The 17650-nt window shown below is 39.8% G+C and overlaps 1 long non-coding RNA gene across 4 annotated transcripts in view; it reads left to right on the forward strand.

Moving 5' to 3' along the window:
- Positions 1-17650, forward strand: part of LOC105070279 (uncharacterized) — a 309633-nt gene that overhangs the window by 44700 nt on the left and 247283 nt on the right. The gene's annotated exons all lie outside the window — the stretch shown is intronic.

The raw sequence follows: 17650 nt of genomic DNA on the forward strand, positions 1-17650 counted from the left end.
GCTACCTTGAGAACACAACTGGAGAGTCATCATCAACATTGTTGATGGTGAGGTCGAGGAGGATGCAGTCCAACACACTGGTGCAGAAAGTCCCCAGTTTTCACCACAGTGAGTTCCTGGAAATTATGTCATAAAGCAGATATAAAGCATAAGACGTGGATCTTATTTTGCCTAATTAACAAGGCTGCACATTGCAGGAAAGTTGTCCTGCTGATGAAGAACCAAATATCAATTAAGTCAAACGTATGACTAGATTTTTGAAAACAAATGTATATAAAATTCTGTTACAATTTAAAAATAGTAAGGCCGTATTCTAGATTTTATAAAGTGGACCCAAATTGGAGTTCACTTTGAGTCTGGAGAGGATTGTATCTCTATAGCACGTAAATTTTATCTCTGCTGTTTTGTACATTTAACCACAAACAATCTGCTAGTTAGCAATTAGTACTTTTACTTCAGACTTCAGAATGTAAAGTTTTGTTGAGATTATCCAGGTGGCTCAAGTGTCTTTAAGAACCTGTCTGAGAAAGTGTGAGGTGACATAGATAGATAGATAGATACAGATTTTTTTCCCCTATGAAAGGGAAAGTGAAGTTCCCAATATTAAGTATGCGTTTTCAGAATCATCCATTGGATTGGCTGAGTAGAGGGAGAGGTGTGCCAGGGAAATGTGGGGTGGTCTGCAATAGGAAAATGGCAAGGACTGGCCCTGGACTTAGAGCCAGGGCAACCAAGACGATAAATTCCTCCCTTAGGCTTGGTAACAATTTATATGAGACAGATCTTGTTCGAATTTGTGTGTCCTATTTCCTGAATATGTAATAACAAATACCCAGCTAACTAAAATATTTCCATGAATAAAGTCCTATCTGCCAATGATCCAGCAGTTTCATATCTAGATATATACCCAATAGAATGAAAACTTATGTCCTTGCAAAAAAATATGTTCATGAATGTTCATATTGGTATTATCCAGAATAGTCAAAAAGGGGAAACAACCCAAATGTCCATCAACTGATGAATGGGTAAACAAAATGTGATGTATCCAGATGGTGGAATATTATTTGGCTGTAAAAAGGAATGAAGTACTGATACATGTTACAATGTGAATGAACCTTGACAACATTTTGTGAAGTGAAAGAAACCAGACAGAGAGGACTGCATATAGTGTGACTCCATATATATGAAAAGTTCAGAATAGGCAAATCTGTAGAGACAGAAAGCAGAATAGTGGTTGCCGAGGGCTGGGGCCTGGGGTTGGTGGGGTGGAGGTGATGACTAAGGGATGTGAGGTTTCTTTTTGGGGTGATGTGACTGGGGTGATGGTTGTACTACATGGTAAGTCACTGAGTTGTACATTTTAAATGAGTGAATTGTATGGTATGTGAATACATCTTAACAAAACTATTAACAGCGACAAAACTTCATCTGCCAGACAGCTTACCACCCCAAGAAGCAATACAACAATTATTTTAGATATTGTGTGCTCTGATATCAGAATCAAAAATAGGCCTTGGTAGCAAAATTTCTTGTACTATGATTTGGAGGTGCCAAAAGAAACAAATGACATAGTCCCAGCTCATACAGAGTTTAAAATATATCAAAGAAAATGTAGAAAAATCCTGCTTGTTCTCTTCCTTGCAACTTTTTTTTTAAGCTCAGAATTTTTTGTCCAATATAACGAAGTTTTTTTAAATATATTTCACAGATACTTGTAAGTGCCTATTACGTTCTTGATACTATGCTTATAAAGGAGGACTGCTATTCCATCCTCTGTCTCTTCTCTAATTGTCATAATCCAGGGGCATAAAGGTTAGGAGCGCCGAGACCATGGCTTCCAGAGGCATCAGAGGTGCTGCAAAGGGCTTTGTGATGAGGCTCCAGGGACCCCAACTCATTGTGGCATGACTGTGCATTGGCTCTGTTGTCCTGCGCGAGTCATTTGTCTTTGAACTCTAATTTGCTGCTTTTATAAAATGAGAGGGCTGGATTCTCTCAGGTTCCTTCTAACTCTGTATCCTAGTTATGTTGTGTAGGATATTGATCTGGGCCCTTTTAGAAAGTATTTTCCCCTTTGTGCTGCTTTTAAGGAAAAAAAAAATAAATGCATTTTGAAATAGACTCATTTCATAGTTTGTTACATGAATAATGTACGTTTTGCCATGGTGATGTGAAACACTAAGGTTTCATGGTGAACAGTTATTATCGCATCTCTTACTTGTATGTGTGTGAGTAAGTGACACATGGAGCTGAAAAGTGCGACTTCTCTCCACTCCCGGAAAGTGTTAGGATTGTGTCCTTTGCCTGTTATACCACATTTATTTACAATTTTAGGAAGAAGTAAATTAATAATGAAACTTGAACAATCACCCATAATGTTACTGGTTTCCACATAGCCCATTATTGAAGACTCATTTATTTATCTCTTGCCATCTGTTGGCATTTGATCAAATACCAAAAGATGCAAAAATGAGTCATCGCTTTGTGAGTCTCCCTCTCTCTCTGTACCCTTTACCTTTAAGGCTGTGAGTGAGAAAGAAGGTGTGTCATACCCAAACCCACTGATAGCCAGTAACAGAGGAAATGAAGGGAACTCTTCAAAGCCCAAGGCCAGAATGTGTGTTTGTTGTGGTGACTCGCTTGGAAAATGAAAGTTTGATGTTGTTTTTCTGTGATAATTATTTTGAGCTTCCAATGTTATGCTCCTGAGAGGAGGAGGAAGAGCAGGAAAGAGTTTCGTGTAGGACACGTTCCCTGAGACCATGAGGGTTCCACGTGCTCTTGGGAATGTTTTGACTTTTGGTGCCGTTGGACAGAAACACTTTTAATGGGTTGAATGTTTGTGTCCCTCCAAAATCTATTAGCTGAAACTCTGAATCCCAATGTGATGGTGTTTGGAGGTGAGCCTTTGGAAGATAATTAGGTTGAGATGAGGTCATGAGGGTGGGGCCCTCACGACAGGATTACTGTGTAAGAAGTGGAAGAGAGAGCACTCTCTCTTTGTGTACCCGAGAAAGGCTGTGTGAGCACACGTAGCCTATGTGAGTTGAGATGGTGACTGTCTACAAGCCAGGAGGAGGGCCCTCACCAAGAACTGAGTCTGCTGTTATCTTGACCTTGGACTTCTCAGCCTCCAGAACTGTGAGAAATAAATGTCTGCAGTTTAAGCCACCCAGTCTGTGGCTATTGTTATTTTTTTTTAATTGCAGCTGCTAAAGATGGTGTTTATTGTTTGTGAATGAGCTGCTTTGGCATTTAAATTCCCCTAGTATCTAGACAGGTAGTAAACAGTATTACTTTCTGACTCTGGGACTGGTGTAAGTATATCATCCCTTTCCCAGCCATACACCTGCTATGCTGAAAAAACCCTCTAGCAGCCCAGCTGACCAAGACAGACACCTTGTATTGGATGGAATGTACCTATCACAGAGGGGAGGTTGGGGAACTTTTACAACAGCTGATCAGACTTCCTTGCTGGATGGAACCAGGACCAAGGTGAAGGGGAGCTGTCCCATAGCACATTTGAATCTAGCATCACAAAAGCATTTTTAAAATCTTGAATCCATAGATACTCAAATTTGGGAAGAAAGCTAGTAGTCATCGATTGTAATCTCTTGTTATAAATGAAGAGACCCAGGAAGGTTAAGTAACTTCTCCAGGTCCTCTAGTCATTAACAGTTATTTTCAGCATCTTGATCTCCTGAAGCTAAATCTGGTGTTGCTTCCAGAAGGTAATTTAGGATACATCAGGTAATATTTCCTCATATATATATATATATATATATATATACATACACACACACACATATACATATATATATATATAGTATAGGTTTGCTTTCATTTAAGAATTTGAAACATCAACCTGTGATATATTTTTATGTGAATATATAATAATCTTAATGAAAATTAGAATTATATAGTACATGTTCATTAGTACCTGTATTACCCGTCTTCCTTTTTTCTGAAATGCCTGCTTTTTTTTTTTTTTATCATGGTAAGGACACTTACCATGAGATGTGCCTTTTTAACAAATGTGTAAGTGCACAGTGCGGTATCGTTAACTCCCGTCGCAGTGCTGCACAGCAGATCTCTAGAATTTATTCATTTTGTAGAACTGAAACTTTATACCCGTTGAGCAGCAACTCTCCATTTCCCTCTTTCCCCCACACCTGGCAACCACCATTCTACTCTCTGTTTCTATGAGTTCGACTGTTTTAGATCCTTCAGATAAGTGAATTCGTGCCGTATTTGTCCTTTTGTAACTGGCTCATTTCACGTAGCATAACGTCTTCCAGGTTCACCCATGTTGTCGGATGTGGTAGGGTTTCCTTCTTTTTTAAGGATGACTGTTATTCCATTGTATGTATTTACCACATTTCCTTCATTCATCAAAGTACATTATGGATTTTTAAGAAATTTTTCAAATGATTTTCACGGGCAGAACCAGGAGCTGGAATATTTTATTCCCTCTCTTTCCTCTCATGGTGGTGCACACGGTGTTTGGTATGTGATTGTTACTTAGTGTTCACTCAGTGTTTTACCCCGTAAAACATAGTTAGGAAAGGTGTTTACTGTCCCTGCTTAAGCAGTGTAGAAATGGAGGCAGAGACTCGTCTGGGTCTACCAACGCCCCAGGCAGAGAAGGCCATATGCTGAGTCCCTGAGGATGGAAAGTTCTGGGATGGGAAGGAAGCCGAAGTGCCTGGAGCCGGGTGTGAAATGGGTTTGGAAAGCTGAGTAGTGACCTGGTCACTCAGAGCTGTTTACTCAGTCATGACAGGAAGTTTGGGTTTTAGTGCAGGTGAGGAGGGAGACCTGATTCATATTTTAGAACCATCACTCAGGACGATGTAGGGAGAATGGATTCACCAAGAGAGAAAGTGGGAGCAATAAGAACATTTAGGAGGCCTTTGCAGAGGTCCACCTGAAGATGAGGGGGCTTCGCCTAGGGCAGACAGGGCGGACTGGAGGAGGAGAGGGCTCTGAGCTAGGGAGCGGGGTGGCACAGACACTGAGATGGAGGTTCTAGAATGGAGACCACTGGGGTTCATCATCCCTGCCATCACACTTACGAGTTGTGGGAACTTTGGCAGCTTGACTTCATCATGCCTCAGTTTCTTTCTCTGTGCAATTAGAATAATGCTTTCTACTTACAGAAATATTGTGAGTACTAAATAAATTAATACTTATAAAGCACTTTATAAAGTCCGTAGCACACAGTAAGCACTCAATAGGTGTTCTTTATCGTTAGCTTTTGGAAGTGGTACCTGTAACACTTGCTGATGAATTAGATTTACCAGGTGAAGAAAAGGGACAAGGCAAAGGCTGTATCTTCCTTAAAATGAATTTCAGATTTCCCAAGCAGAAATAGTCTTCCTTCTCTGTGTAACCTCCGAGTACCTTTTTCTTTTTTTTAGTGGCATAATTTTATTGCACATCCAGCCTTAAAGTTTTGTGTGTGTGTGTGTAACTGATGGGTTTTTTTGGTAAGCTTCTTAAGGATTAGAACTGTGTCTAATTCACAGGGTCTAAGTGATTTCCAAGTAAAAGGTGGGGAGTGCCAGTGAAAACCAAGTATGACTTTCCTCACAATTACAACCTTCCCCATCTCACCACCCTCACTCAGAGCATTCTGAAACAATCACCAAAATGAGCCACTATCACTGATGGGAATGTATTTTATCCCTGAGATGTTTCTACATAAGAGGCATGTTGAGAACGGCAGATCCTAAACAGTAATATTACACATTTGTCATTGAATTGAGCATGGGCATGTGCTTCATGGTATTTCAAAATCGTAGGTATGTAATTATCTATTTAACTGTGTCAATATTAGAAATGATGATAATGTGAAGTAAGTAACAGCATAAAATAGTATGTGTACGATGACTATTAAAATAATAAGGATCGGAGGACAGAACTGAATAATGCAGTTAGCTTTTGTTTAGTTTTATTGAATGTTTTCTTACAGAGTTAATTAAAAACAAACTTCAGTGTTTCCCCAAGTGTCTTCTATACACCACTGACTCTCCAGATGCTTCCAGCAAACAGGATTTCTTTATCAAGTAAATTGATGAAAAATTTCTGTGGAATTTCACCTCTCAGAAAAACACAGAACATAGAATCCTATGGGACAAAATCTTTTTCTCTTTGTACTTTTCAACCTTCTTCAGACTAATTTGAACCCCAAACCCTTTCCCCAGGGGACACCCATTTACAGCTGCCAGAACTATTGTCTGCATAACAGCCTCAGGAAGAACGCAGGTTCAGTGTTGATTTCCCCCACGTGCATGAGCCTTGGTGACCCTCCCCGTGAGCTGTTCCTGTTGTAACAGGATGGGGAAGCCCCTTGATAGGATCCTAAAATCCTGTTTTCTCTTTACCTTTTCAATCATGTAAAAGGACTTGGATTGTTACATCTGTTGACATTTCAATAAGTATTTCTGTAGACTCCTTTCTTGAGATATATTGGTCAAAATGAGAAGACTAAATCATAAGATACGACAAATCCTATAGCTCTTACTATATGAATACTGCCAGATGGCTCTCCAAGGTGATTGAACTACTTCATTATTTTATGTCCTGTAAATGTATGACTTGATATTCAGTAATTTTTTTTACATCAAGTCAGTAACTATGCAGTAGTGCTTCACACTTGTTTTAAATTATGTTCTTTATTACAAAGGCTGAAACTTTCCCACATGTTTTGTCACTGAGTTTACTAATCTATAAACTACTTACATTGTTTTAATTCTTGTTAAACTTAGCTAACTTTATGACAAATTAGAAATGTACTCAGGAGCTAGAAATGAAAACTGAGTACAAACCACTCCATTTCTTTTTACTCGGGACAAAAGAGTCAGGCCCAGTTTATTGAACCAGTCCTAGGCAGCCTTGCCCCTTCCTGCTCCACAGTGAACACCCTCTCACCTCTCACAGTAGAATGCAGGGTCCGTGACAGTGAGGATCATGTCAGTCGTGTGAGTTTACACTGTGCTTGGCATTCAGTTGGTATAAGCAGTGATGGAAAGATGGAGCAAGGACAGAAGGCAGGCAGGAAGTGGGGGATGGAGCGGAGCCTAGTACCTGTCAAATAATGTCCTAATAACAAATCACATCATCTTTTCATTTCTTTAGCATTTAACAACAGAAAATGTGCTATAGCTCTTATTTCTCACACTTCCTTGATCAAGTCACATACACTCACTGGTCCCATTTTATGGAGTCTATGAGGATCTCTGAGGTTCCATCTGGTTAAAATGATGCTGTGATCTGAATGGTACACTTCAAGCAGAACTTCAGTCCAAACTTGGCTGGGAATAAATAAATAAATATATATATATATATATAAAATCCAGTCCCCTTTTATTTCCCAGGACAAGCAGGGGTGGCCCTCCTTGGTTCTCCCCACTGCTTGCACAAATGCATGCGCGCGCGCGCGCGCACACACACACACAACCGCATGCTAATTCCTGCCTTAGAGTCTTTGCTCAGGGAGTTTCCCCTCCTAAAATACCCTCTCCATCCCTCTCTGCTCACTGACATCCTTCCTACCCTTCAAAGCTTCGCTTAAGTCATATTTGAAGCCATAGCATCATAAAGCTGCTGCCTGTATGTTAACTTCACTTTCTGTTTTTCCTCTTACAAGCCCCTCCAACATTCCCGTGAGTCCCTCCAGACTTGTCAAGTAAAGACGGGCCAGCAGCTTCAGTTGTCTGACCCCACTGGGACACTGTCCCTCCCTGCCTGCTGCTGCTACAGCTCGCAAACCTTGGAAAGGTCCCTGGCTGTGCCCCCGGGGCAATCCCCCCGGGGCCTGGAGCTGACGTGGTTTGAACTCCCACGCAGAGCTGTTCTGCCCTACTTCTGGATTTTACTGTAACTTGCTTAGCAGCCGGAGGTGCTGAAGGTGCAGAAAGGCCCTGTGGGTTTGCTTTTGATAGCGTTCAAATTGTTTCCAAAACTGTTCAGCATTTCCTGCCCTTGTTAATGGTCTCCTTGAGTTTTTTTTTTTTTTTTTTTTTTTTTTAATTTTTGGTCATTGTCTGTCCTTCCTGGGCTCCATTCCTTTACTCCTTGTTATTCAGTTTGATCATTCATACTAGTTCTCAGTGTTTGTCCTCAGCATGGTGTGACTTTCTCTGTTCCATTTCTCTGTCTCCTTTACCTCCTATTACCCCTCCCCCCAAACACCCAGATCTCTCCTGCCTTTCTTCCTTTTGTCATCACTGTCACATCTTTGCTCTGGCACCCAGTTATTGGTATTGTCCCTTGCTTCTATTACTTAAGTAACAAGCTTCCTACAGAGAAATATTTCCAAGCCTTAATTAAGTGGAATTTTTTGGTATCAGACCAACCTCAGTTCAAATGTGACTTCTGACCCTGGTTATTTGACCTTAGGTGAATTACTCCAACTAATTTGAGTGTCAGCTTTATCCTCTCATAAAGAGGGGTGATGCATTCCAACTTTCACACATTGTGAGGGTCAATGAGACGATTTTATAGGCAGTGCTCAGTGTCCCAATAGATAATACTCCTCAGCCACTCTGTTTCCAACCTTTTCATGAGGAAGCTTCGTTTCTGTGTTGATTGTTAACTTTCTGTTCGTTCATTTATCCAGCAGATACTTGAGCACTGAGTATAGGGCAGGCACTGAGGTAGGACTGGAGACAGAGCGATAAAGCGTGCTAGACAATGTCACTGCCCTCCCGGAGTAGAGCCTAGTGGGAGATTCAGGCAAGTAAACTGGCGTCTCGCTCTCCATTTTCCTCCCCCTCACATAGGAGAAGCCTGATGAGCACCTGCTTCCACGTGTCAGATCCTGTGCTTCATGCTCGGGTCCCCAGAGAGTCCCACTTCCCCCTCGGGGAGCTGCAGCTTTACAACTGGCTTATGTGGCAGATGGGATGATAATTTAGAGAAAGAACTGACCATTTATGGAACGGGTGGGGAGAGAGGAGGGGTGTCTGGGAGGGTTTCACTGAAGAGGTGGGTTGGGAAGGGACTGCTGGCTGTATTCAGGGTGGTGGAGGAGGGTTTCAGAGTGAGCCACATGCTTAACAAATGACAGTGTGAAATGGCATGGCTCCCTGGGCAGGTAGAGAGCCAGAAGGGATTTAGTTCTGCTGGTGTATGAGCAGCAAGGAGGGAAATGGTAAGAAATGTGCTGAATAGTCATGAGGGACTTGACTTGAATGCCATGACGGAGAGTTTGGGTTTTTTTTTTAAGTTAAATTTAAATGTGTTTTTTATTGAAGTATAGTCGGTTTACAATGTTTTGTTAATTTCTGGTGTACAGCGTAATGTTTCAGTTACGCATATACACATTCCTTTCCATATTATTTTCTACTCTAGGTTATTACAAGGCATTGAATATATTTCCCTGTGCTATACAGTAGGACCTTGCTGTTTATCTGTTGTATATATAGTAGTGTCTGCAAATCCCAAACTCCCAATTTATCCCTCCACACCCCCCATTCTCCCCTGGTAACTGTAAGTTTGTTGTTTTTTGGAAGTGCAAGAGACCCAGTGAAGTATGTACAGAAATCCATTTAAGAAATCTAACTGCTGACGCTGGAGAGGGAAGAGGTGGGAAGCAGGGGGCCAGGCAACTTGAATGCTGTCTCCCTTTAACAAATGAGGAAACTAAGGTGTGGGGAGATACGGGAGTGTTTCCAAAGTCATACAGAGGGGTAGAGGTAGGATTTAGACCTAGGAAGTCTGACTCTAGAGCCGATGATCTGGCATATTTGAATCAGTCAGAATGAAACAATACTCATAAACTTTAACACCATTAGAATCTCCCAGTGCTTTGTTAATGCATGGATTCCTGAGCCCCACCTGAGTCATGGTCTGAGTAGGGCCTGAGAATTGCACTGCTGATGAGTTCCCAAGTGATGCTGAAGTTATAGGGGTTGAAAAGACAGTGAAATCAGAGTACTGGAGTGCCCAAGAAAAGCAGAGCAGTGTAAGTGAGAAAAAATCTGCCGTGATGCAAAAGTTATCCACGGATAGGAGGCGGGTGCCTCAGAGTCACTTTCTGTGGTTTTGAGCCTGCATTAGGACACGTGGACACTGAGGGCAGCTGAGGAACAAGTTCACTGGGAAATGACTGGGAAGAGTGAAGAGTCTGTCCCAGGCAAGGGAAGTGATGTGAGCAGGGCATGGCTGTGGGAATGTGATGGGACATTAAGAACTCACAGAGAGGAGGGTCATACTGGGAAGATGTGGAAGATAGGACTAGAAAGACAGTCCTGTCTCAAGACAGAGTCCCAGAGGGCCTTGAATGTCCTGCTATTGAGCTTCAGATCTTATTAAAGTTTAAAGTTTAATGGAACTGGCTTATTCAGAGCATTCGCTTGAGGGGGTAGAAAATATGAAATGAAGAAAGGAGATAAGTCAGAGGGGGACCCCAGCCCTACACTTATTGCTTGAGCAGAAGACGAGCCACCTGGATGTTCCTCAGACCTTCACTCCTGACAGTTTCCATGCTGCTTCCTCTTCCTCCTTCATCTAGATTTCTAAACTTTTAAACTTTGTGTTCTTATTTACTTCCAATTTTTTTCTCTATCTTGTTTTTCTTAGGTAATTCCTTTGTTTTCAATTTTGTTTAATTTGTAAGCCCATCTTTTTCTGGCCTGTGAAATCTTTTACATCATTGATAGAATATCTTTAATCTTAATCTTTTATTTTTTCCTTTTATATTTTAAGCTTCTTATCTCATTAACTTTTGGCGTCTTATTTAAAAGATGCAGATTTTATTTTTCAAATCAACTTATTAATGGGTCTTTTGTAAGACGGTTTTTTTGGTACTGTTTCTCAAGTTGAATTCTTATTGCTGTATTTGTTGTTAAATTAATTTTGTTTGCAGGTTCAGATTTTTATTTATTTTCAGAATTTAATACTTACTCTGATTTTAAGTTTTAACCACTTTTGTAAGACTTTGACATTCTGATTTCTCTTACTCTTATTCACATTCATTTATTTTCTCTTTTCTACAAAGATGTAGAGCATCTTTGATTTTCTGGAAGTTGTGCATTACCAACATCTTGTATTTTTCACTCCTTTATGAGTAAATACAAGTGTTAAAAATCGAAGCCTTCTGATATGTATAATTATATGTGTTTTGGAGAAAAATAAAATAGGAAAAAAGGGAGAGTTAGTAGAGAGAGGGCCTGCCTGGTAAAGTGACATTTAAATAGAATCAGCCTTGGAGGTTTTTGGTGTAAGAACCTTTGAGGTGAATTGAATAGCATGTGCTAAGGCCCTGAGGTACAAGCATGTCTGGTAAGTTCAAACTTCAAGGAGACAGTGGCTGGAGGAGAGAGACAGTGGCTGGAGGAGAGAGACAGCAAGGAGAGTGGTATTCAAAAAGTTGGGGAGTGGTAGGGTATAGAAGTTCATATATGGCCTTGTAGTCATTGTAAGGACATTGGATTTTATTTTCATGAAATTGGGAAGCCCTAGGGCGTTCCAAGTTAGGGAAGCAATATATTCTGATTTATGTTTGTACAGGGTCACTTTGGTTGCTCTTTTGAGAATAGACTGGAGAAGGGCAAGGGGAGAAGGAAGAATCTGTTGCATTAATCTGGGCAAGATATCAGGGTGCAGCTGGGCTAGGGTGGAGGCCGTGAAGGTGGTGAGAAGTGGGAAGATTCTTGTTATATGTAGAAATCTGAGTTGACAGAATTGGATATTGAATGTGGGGGATGAGAGAGAAAGAGAAGTTGAGGATGGCTGCAAGATTTTTGCTTTGAGGAACCAGAAAGAATAAACTGCTTTATTTTGAGATGGAGAAGACTACAAGAGAAGTGGGCAGGGCACACAGCTGGGGGAGGGGGAGGGGATGGGGAAGTGGTACCTCGTTTTTCAGATTGGGTCATATTAGTTTGAAACACTTGATAGACATCTAAATTGAGATACCAAGTAAGTGACTGGATAGGTGAGTCTGGAGTTTAGCAATCAAGTTCCATTGAAAATAGAATTTGTATTTTTGAAGCATTAGCAGAGAGATGGTGTTTCAAAACCATGACGCTGGATCGGATCACCTAAGGTGTAGGTGAAAAGTCTGAAAGGCTTTTCAGACTTTTTGGACCACAGCTACAGTAAGAAATGCGTGTCGTGTGGTACACACACACACACACACACACACAGTCACACACCGATTCAAAAGCCAATGAAACAAAACCGATCCTTACCACGTATGTTGCATTCCAACATTTTCAATTATATTTTTATATATTTCACAAAACGTACTGGTCATGACCCTCTAAACTGACTTCATGGTCCACTAACGGTGACAACCCACATTTTGAAAAGTCCTGGCTTAGATGAATATAAGCAGAGAAGAAAAGAGGTTTGAGGATGGAGTCCTGGTGCCCAACTAAATGTTAGAGGTTAACAAATGAGGAGGAGCCAGACAGGCTTCTGAGAAGGTGTGGTCAGTGGAGAACCAGTTCTCTCGGACACAAGTGGTCTGTTTCTTTGCTCCCGGCCTGGCTCTCTCTCATCTCACCTCCCATGACCACTCTCCTCTTTCTTCTATTTCATTCCTTGGATGGACATGGACACATCCTCTTCACTGCCCAGAGGCTAGTGTGTTTAATTGCCCCAGACTGTATGCTTGGACTATCACAGTGGGATTACAGTGCACACAGAGTGATGTACGAATCAATGTTTCATATTTCTGTTTCTTCAATTTCTTAGCAATCCACAGCAGAGCAGACTTCTCACTGGCTCCTTTCTTCTTTAGGCCGGTGACATCAGACTCTCTAAGGCCAGCCCACCTCCTCTTTCCTTAGACCTTGTTTGATTCTCCTTTTCTGTGTCTCACAAGGAGACTATGCCCAAATTCTGTTTGTCTATTAAGAGGAGAAATTCAGCTTCCCTTTGGGCCATCTTTCTCTTCCAGACTAAACATGGGACCTATTTTTACGTAAGTAAAGGCTTATTAAAATGTATTTCCAAACAGAAAAGAATTCTCTTCCCCCAAATAATTCTGCACTCCTCTTAAGGAAGCCAACCTGAATACGTAGAGCTTTCAAAACACCAGTTTCCCACTTGTAGACTTCATGTGTCTATTTCTATGTGCCATGTAGTGCTTCTCCAGGCCCAAGACCCCAAGAATAAAACTTTAAAAACAGAGGAGTCCTAGGTATTGCAGCAGATTATTGGATTTCCATGTTTAGGGACCATCATGCTATTTCTGTGGTACTTGGTAATTTTAGTTTTGAAATTGCTAATTACACAGTTTTATTTTAGTATCAAAATGAATGTATAAACAAAGTGTATTTATAGCCAAATGTTGAAAAATACACTTTACAAAATGCAAAACCATGTAAAACTTTTCAAATCCAGTGTAATAAACTACTGTTAAAACAGGAAATCTGACATCACATCAGTATTAAGGAGACACAAGGTTGTTGTTGGAGATATAGCTCCCAGTGCTACGAGAAAGAAACTTGCTATAAAAGTTTCTTTTGGAAATGACTATAAAGTAATTGTTACCATAGAGCTTGTGCCAAAGGAATGGGTAATTGCACAGATTATGAAATGAAGTTAAAGATTGGGTCTGTATGTCTAAGCTGATTTTCACGTTGTTTGAATCTAGGGTGGTATCAACATAAAAGAAAGTGAAATGATTTGTGGAAAATGTTCTTGTTTAGAACGGGGGTTGATTTGGCCTGCTGCCTGTTTTGTAAATAAAGGTTTAATGGAGCACAGCCAAGCCCACTTATTTAGTATTGTTTATGGCTGTTTATAACAGCAGAGTTGAGCAATTGCGATAGAAACCGTATGGCCCGCCCACTGCCCCTCGAGACTAAAATATTTACCACCTGCCCATTACAGATGATGCCTGCTGACTTTGCTTTAGACAATCAAAAACTATTGCTCAGTTTTCAGTCTCACCAGTACGATGTCTTCACCCAGCTACAAATAGGAAACTTGAATTCTGATCTTCAGATATTTTGATGAGAGAAATAAAATTATTATGAAAGTCTTGAATTTGATGTTCTTTCAATATATAGGATAGTTTCTTTTTTCTTCTATAAATTGGCATACTTGGGAAGTTATTTTGGCAGATCACTCAGATACAAAATGTATGGATTTTTAAAACCCTCTTTTTTGTAAAAAAAAAAAAAAAAAAAAAAAAAAACTAGGAAACTAAAAGTAACTTCGAGGTGTAATTGAGATATATTTGCAATAATTCAGTTTACATATATTGATAGTCTGACATGTAAGTTATAATAAAATATTTACATAATATAAGAGGAGATATAGTTATATAATTAGCCAAAGAGTAACAATTAAATTTGTTCTATTCCAGTACAAGATTTCTGAGATTAAGGACTTTTCCCAAAAGAATATTAACACATTTAATATGCCATTATTTTGAAAAGATATTTTAGAAATTCTTAACTCAGAAATGCGATATGGTTTTTACTTAGCACCTACTATGAGTCAGTGTCCTGGGAGATTTGGAGGAAAATGTCTGGACTTCCTCAAATTCCTATTCTTCCACCTTGAAACTTACCTATAGAATCCTTTTCTCCTATCTCAGGAAGAGAGTCTTCTCCAAGGCTATACTCCCACCTGGGACTATGCTCCATCCCTCCTGTTTCTGCTGAGGTCTTGCTCACTCATCAAGACCAATTGCCTCATGTATCTTTTTTTTCTTTTAATAGTTTCTTGAAGGTTTTTTAAAAATTTTTTTTATTGAGTTATATTCATTTTACAATGTTGTGTCAAATTCCAGTGTAGAGCACAATTTTCAGTTATACATGAACATACATACATTCATTGTTACATTCTCTTTCGCTGTGAGCTACCACAAGATCTTGTATATATTTGCCTGTGCTACACAGTACAATCTTGTTTATCTATTCTACATTTTGAAATCCCAGTCCCTTCCCAACCCCCATCCCCCTGGCAACCACAAGTTTGTATTCTGTGTCTATGAATCTATTTCTGTTTTGTATTTATGTTTTATTTTTTTTAGGTTCTGCATATTAGCAATCTCATATGGTATTTTTCTTTCTCTTTCTGGCTTACTTTACTTAGGATGACATTCTCCAGGAACATCCATGTTGCTGCAAATGGCGTTATGTTGTCATTTTTATGGCTGAATAGTATTCCATTGTATAAATATACCACCTCTTCTTTATCCAGTCATCTGTTGATGGATATTTAGGCTGTTTCCATGTCTTAGCTATTGTAAATAGTGCTGCTATGAATATTGGGGTACAGGTGTCATTTTGAAGTAGGGTTCCTTCTGGATATATGCCCAGGAGTAGGATTCCTGGGTCATATGGTAAGTCTATTCCTAGTCTTTTGAGGAATCTCCATACAGTTTCCCACAGTGGCTGTACCAAACTGCATTCCCACCAGCAGTGAAGGAGGGTTCCCTTTTCTCCACAGCCTCCCCAGCATTTGTCATTTGTGGACTTTTGAATGATGGCCATTCTGACTGGTGTGAGGTGATACCTCATCATAGTTTTGATTTGCATTTCTCTGATAATTAGTGATATTGCATTTTTTCACGTGCCTATTGATCATTTGTATTTCTTCCTTGGAGAATTGCTTGTTTAGGTCTTCTGCCCATTTTTGGTTTGGGTTGTTTGTTTTTTTCTTATTAAGTCGTATGAGCTGCTTATATGTTCTGGAGATCAAGTCTTTGTTGGTTTCATTTGCAAAAATTTTCTCCCATTCCATAGATTGTCATTTTGTTTTACTTATGGTTTCCTTTGCTGCCTCCTGTATCTTTGATCTATTCATCTTCAGTATATTTTTCCTCTCAGCCTACCAGCGTCTCAATTTCTGTCCCTCCCTAAATAGAATCTCTATGTCAAAACCATCTGCCTTCCAATGTGTGACACTTTCATTCTTTCACTTGAGCTAGTAGCATCCACGAGTTGCTTCTGCCTGCTGAGCCCTTGATCTGCTGCTTGCCCAGGCTGCTGGAATCACACTTCCTTCAGTTGCTAATGACCCAGTCGCAGAGTTCCATTTTCAGTCTCCATACTGTTGACCTTCTCTTCTTGAAATTCTTTCTTACTTTGGCTTCTGACTTCACTTCTCCCTGACTCTTTTTCTATGACTTTGTCTTTATTTTTGTTTTTGTTTTTTTTCTGGATCTGCCTCTGGCTGCTCCTTGAATTTGATGCACATCAGGATTCCCTTTCCATTTGTTCTTTACCATGTCCCCTTTCCTGTCAGGTCTCTAAACTTTACAGAGACTCCAGCATTCAGACCCTTGAGAATTCCTGTTCTCAATTTCTATCTCCTTTCTATCTGGCCTAGACCCCAGTACACATCACTTCAGTTGCTCTCTTGCCAGAAGACTCATCCTCCTCATTGCCCCATCTTTTTTGTATCTTTTCTTAAAATTCTTTGACATTAGATGTACCCACCACTCTTTTTCTCACTTTCCTCTGGGCTATTGCATTCAACTGGAGAAAATCACAACTGTTGTTCTTCAAACTGAGTTGCTTAGCCATTCCTCTTCTGTGGCCTTGATACCTTTCTCCTTTGTATTTCTCCAAAGGAATTTATTTCATATCTTTTTCATTTAAACTTCTTAACCTTCACTCATCATTCTTACTCAGAGCTGGTAGCCTTGCCTTTAAGAAAGTGGTAATTTGATATTCAATTTTCATTATCTCTTCACCTTGAAACTTCATTGTATCTCTACATCTCCCACTCCTTCCCTGCTACTCTGAGTAGAAGATATCTGTCTAAAAATTTACCTCGTGATAATTTTGCTTCTCTAAGTTTCCTCTTTCGTCTCCTCCAAGACTGAGATCTTTTATTCATCAGTCACTTCCTCCCCATCATGCATTTTCAACCTCTCTTTCTCTGTTACTTAAATCTTTAAGGCCTACAGATGTGTTCAGATCTCTTTGATTTTTAGCTACGACCACAACCAACTCCCTTTCACTGCGTTAAAATAGGCCCTCTTATAAACGGCCATGGGGCCACCTTTCTGGAAGGCAATTTGACAATATGTAAATATTCTTAAAATAGTCTTTTAAGCGCCCGACTTTTCTCTACTTAGAAATACAACTTAGGGAGAAAAATTGGAAATTTTACTATTAAAAAATTTGCATCTCTTCCCAAACTTAAATGTCAGTGTATGATTTGTTTAATAAATGGTAGTTACGTTTAAGAAGAATCTTAGTCGGCTAGAGAAAGTAAAGTCAGATGGAAATGGCTCAACCAAATCTTCACTGAATTGTTGTTAAATATTTTATCATTTGGGACAAAAAATTCAACTCACACGTGCTTACAGATTTGGAGAGATTTATTTGTTCATGTAACAAAAAACACCAAAATTGGGGTTGGTTTCAATTGAGGCCTGATAAAGTGGTGCAAATTATGTCTGTGCGGACTCTCAACAGCATAGGCAATAAACCTGTAGCAGTCTCATAGGCAGAGTTACTACTATTTTTGCCTTAGCATAGTTCCTACAGTTTGTCAGTAGTCTTAACACATACTCTCCTCGCCTTATCTACTCAACCAAGACAATCACAGAGTGAACCTAAAAAAAATACTTGCATATATAGCACATAATGAAATCTGTGAAAATGCAGTATTATGAAAATGAAATAGGAAAATGAAATATTACTCATTTTCTAGAATGATATTTGAA

This window comes from Camelus bactrianus, chromosome 21, assembly GCF_048773025.1.
Source record: "Camelus bactrianus isolate YW-2024 breed Bactrian camel chromosome 21, ASM4877302v1, whole genome shotgun sequence".
NCBI classification, from domain to species: Eukaryota; Metazoa; Chordata; class Mammalia; order Artiodactyla; family Camelidae; genus Camelus; species Camelus bactrianus.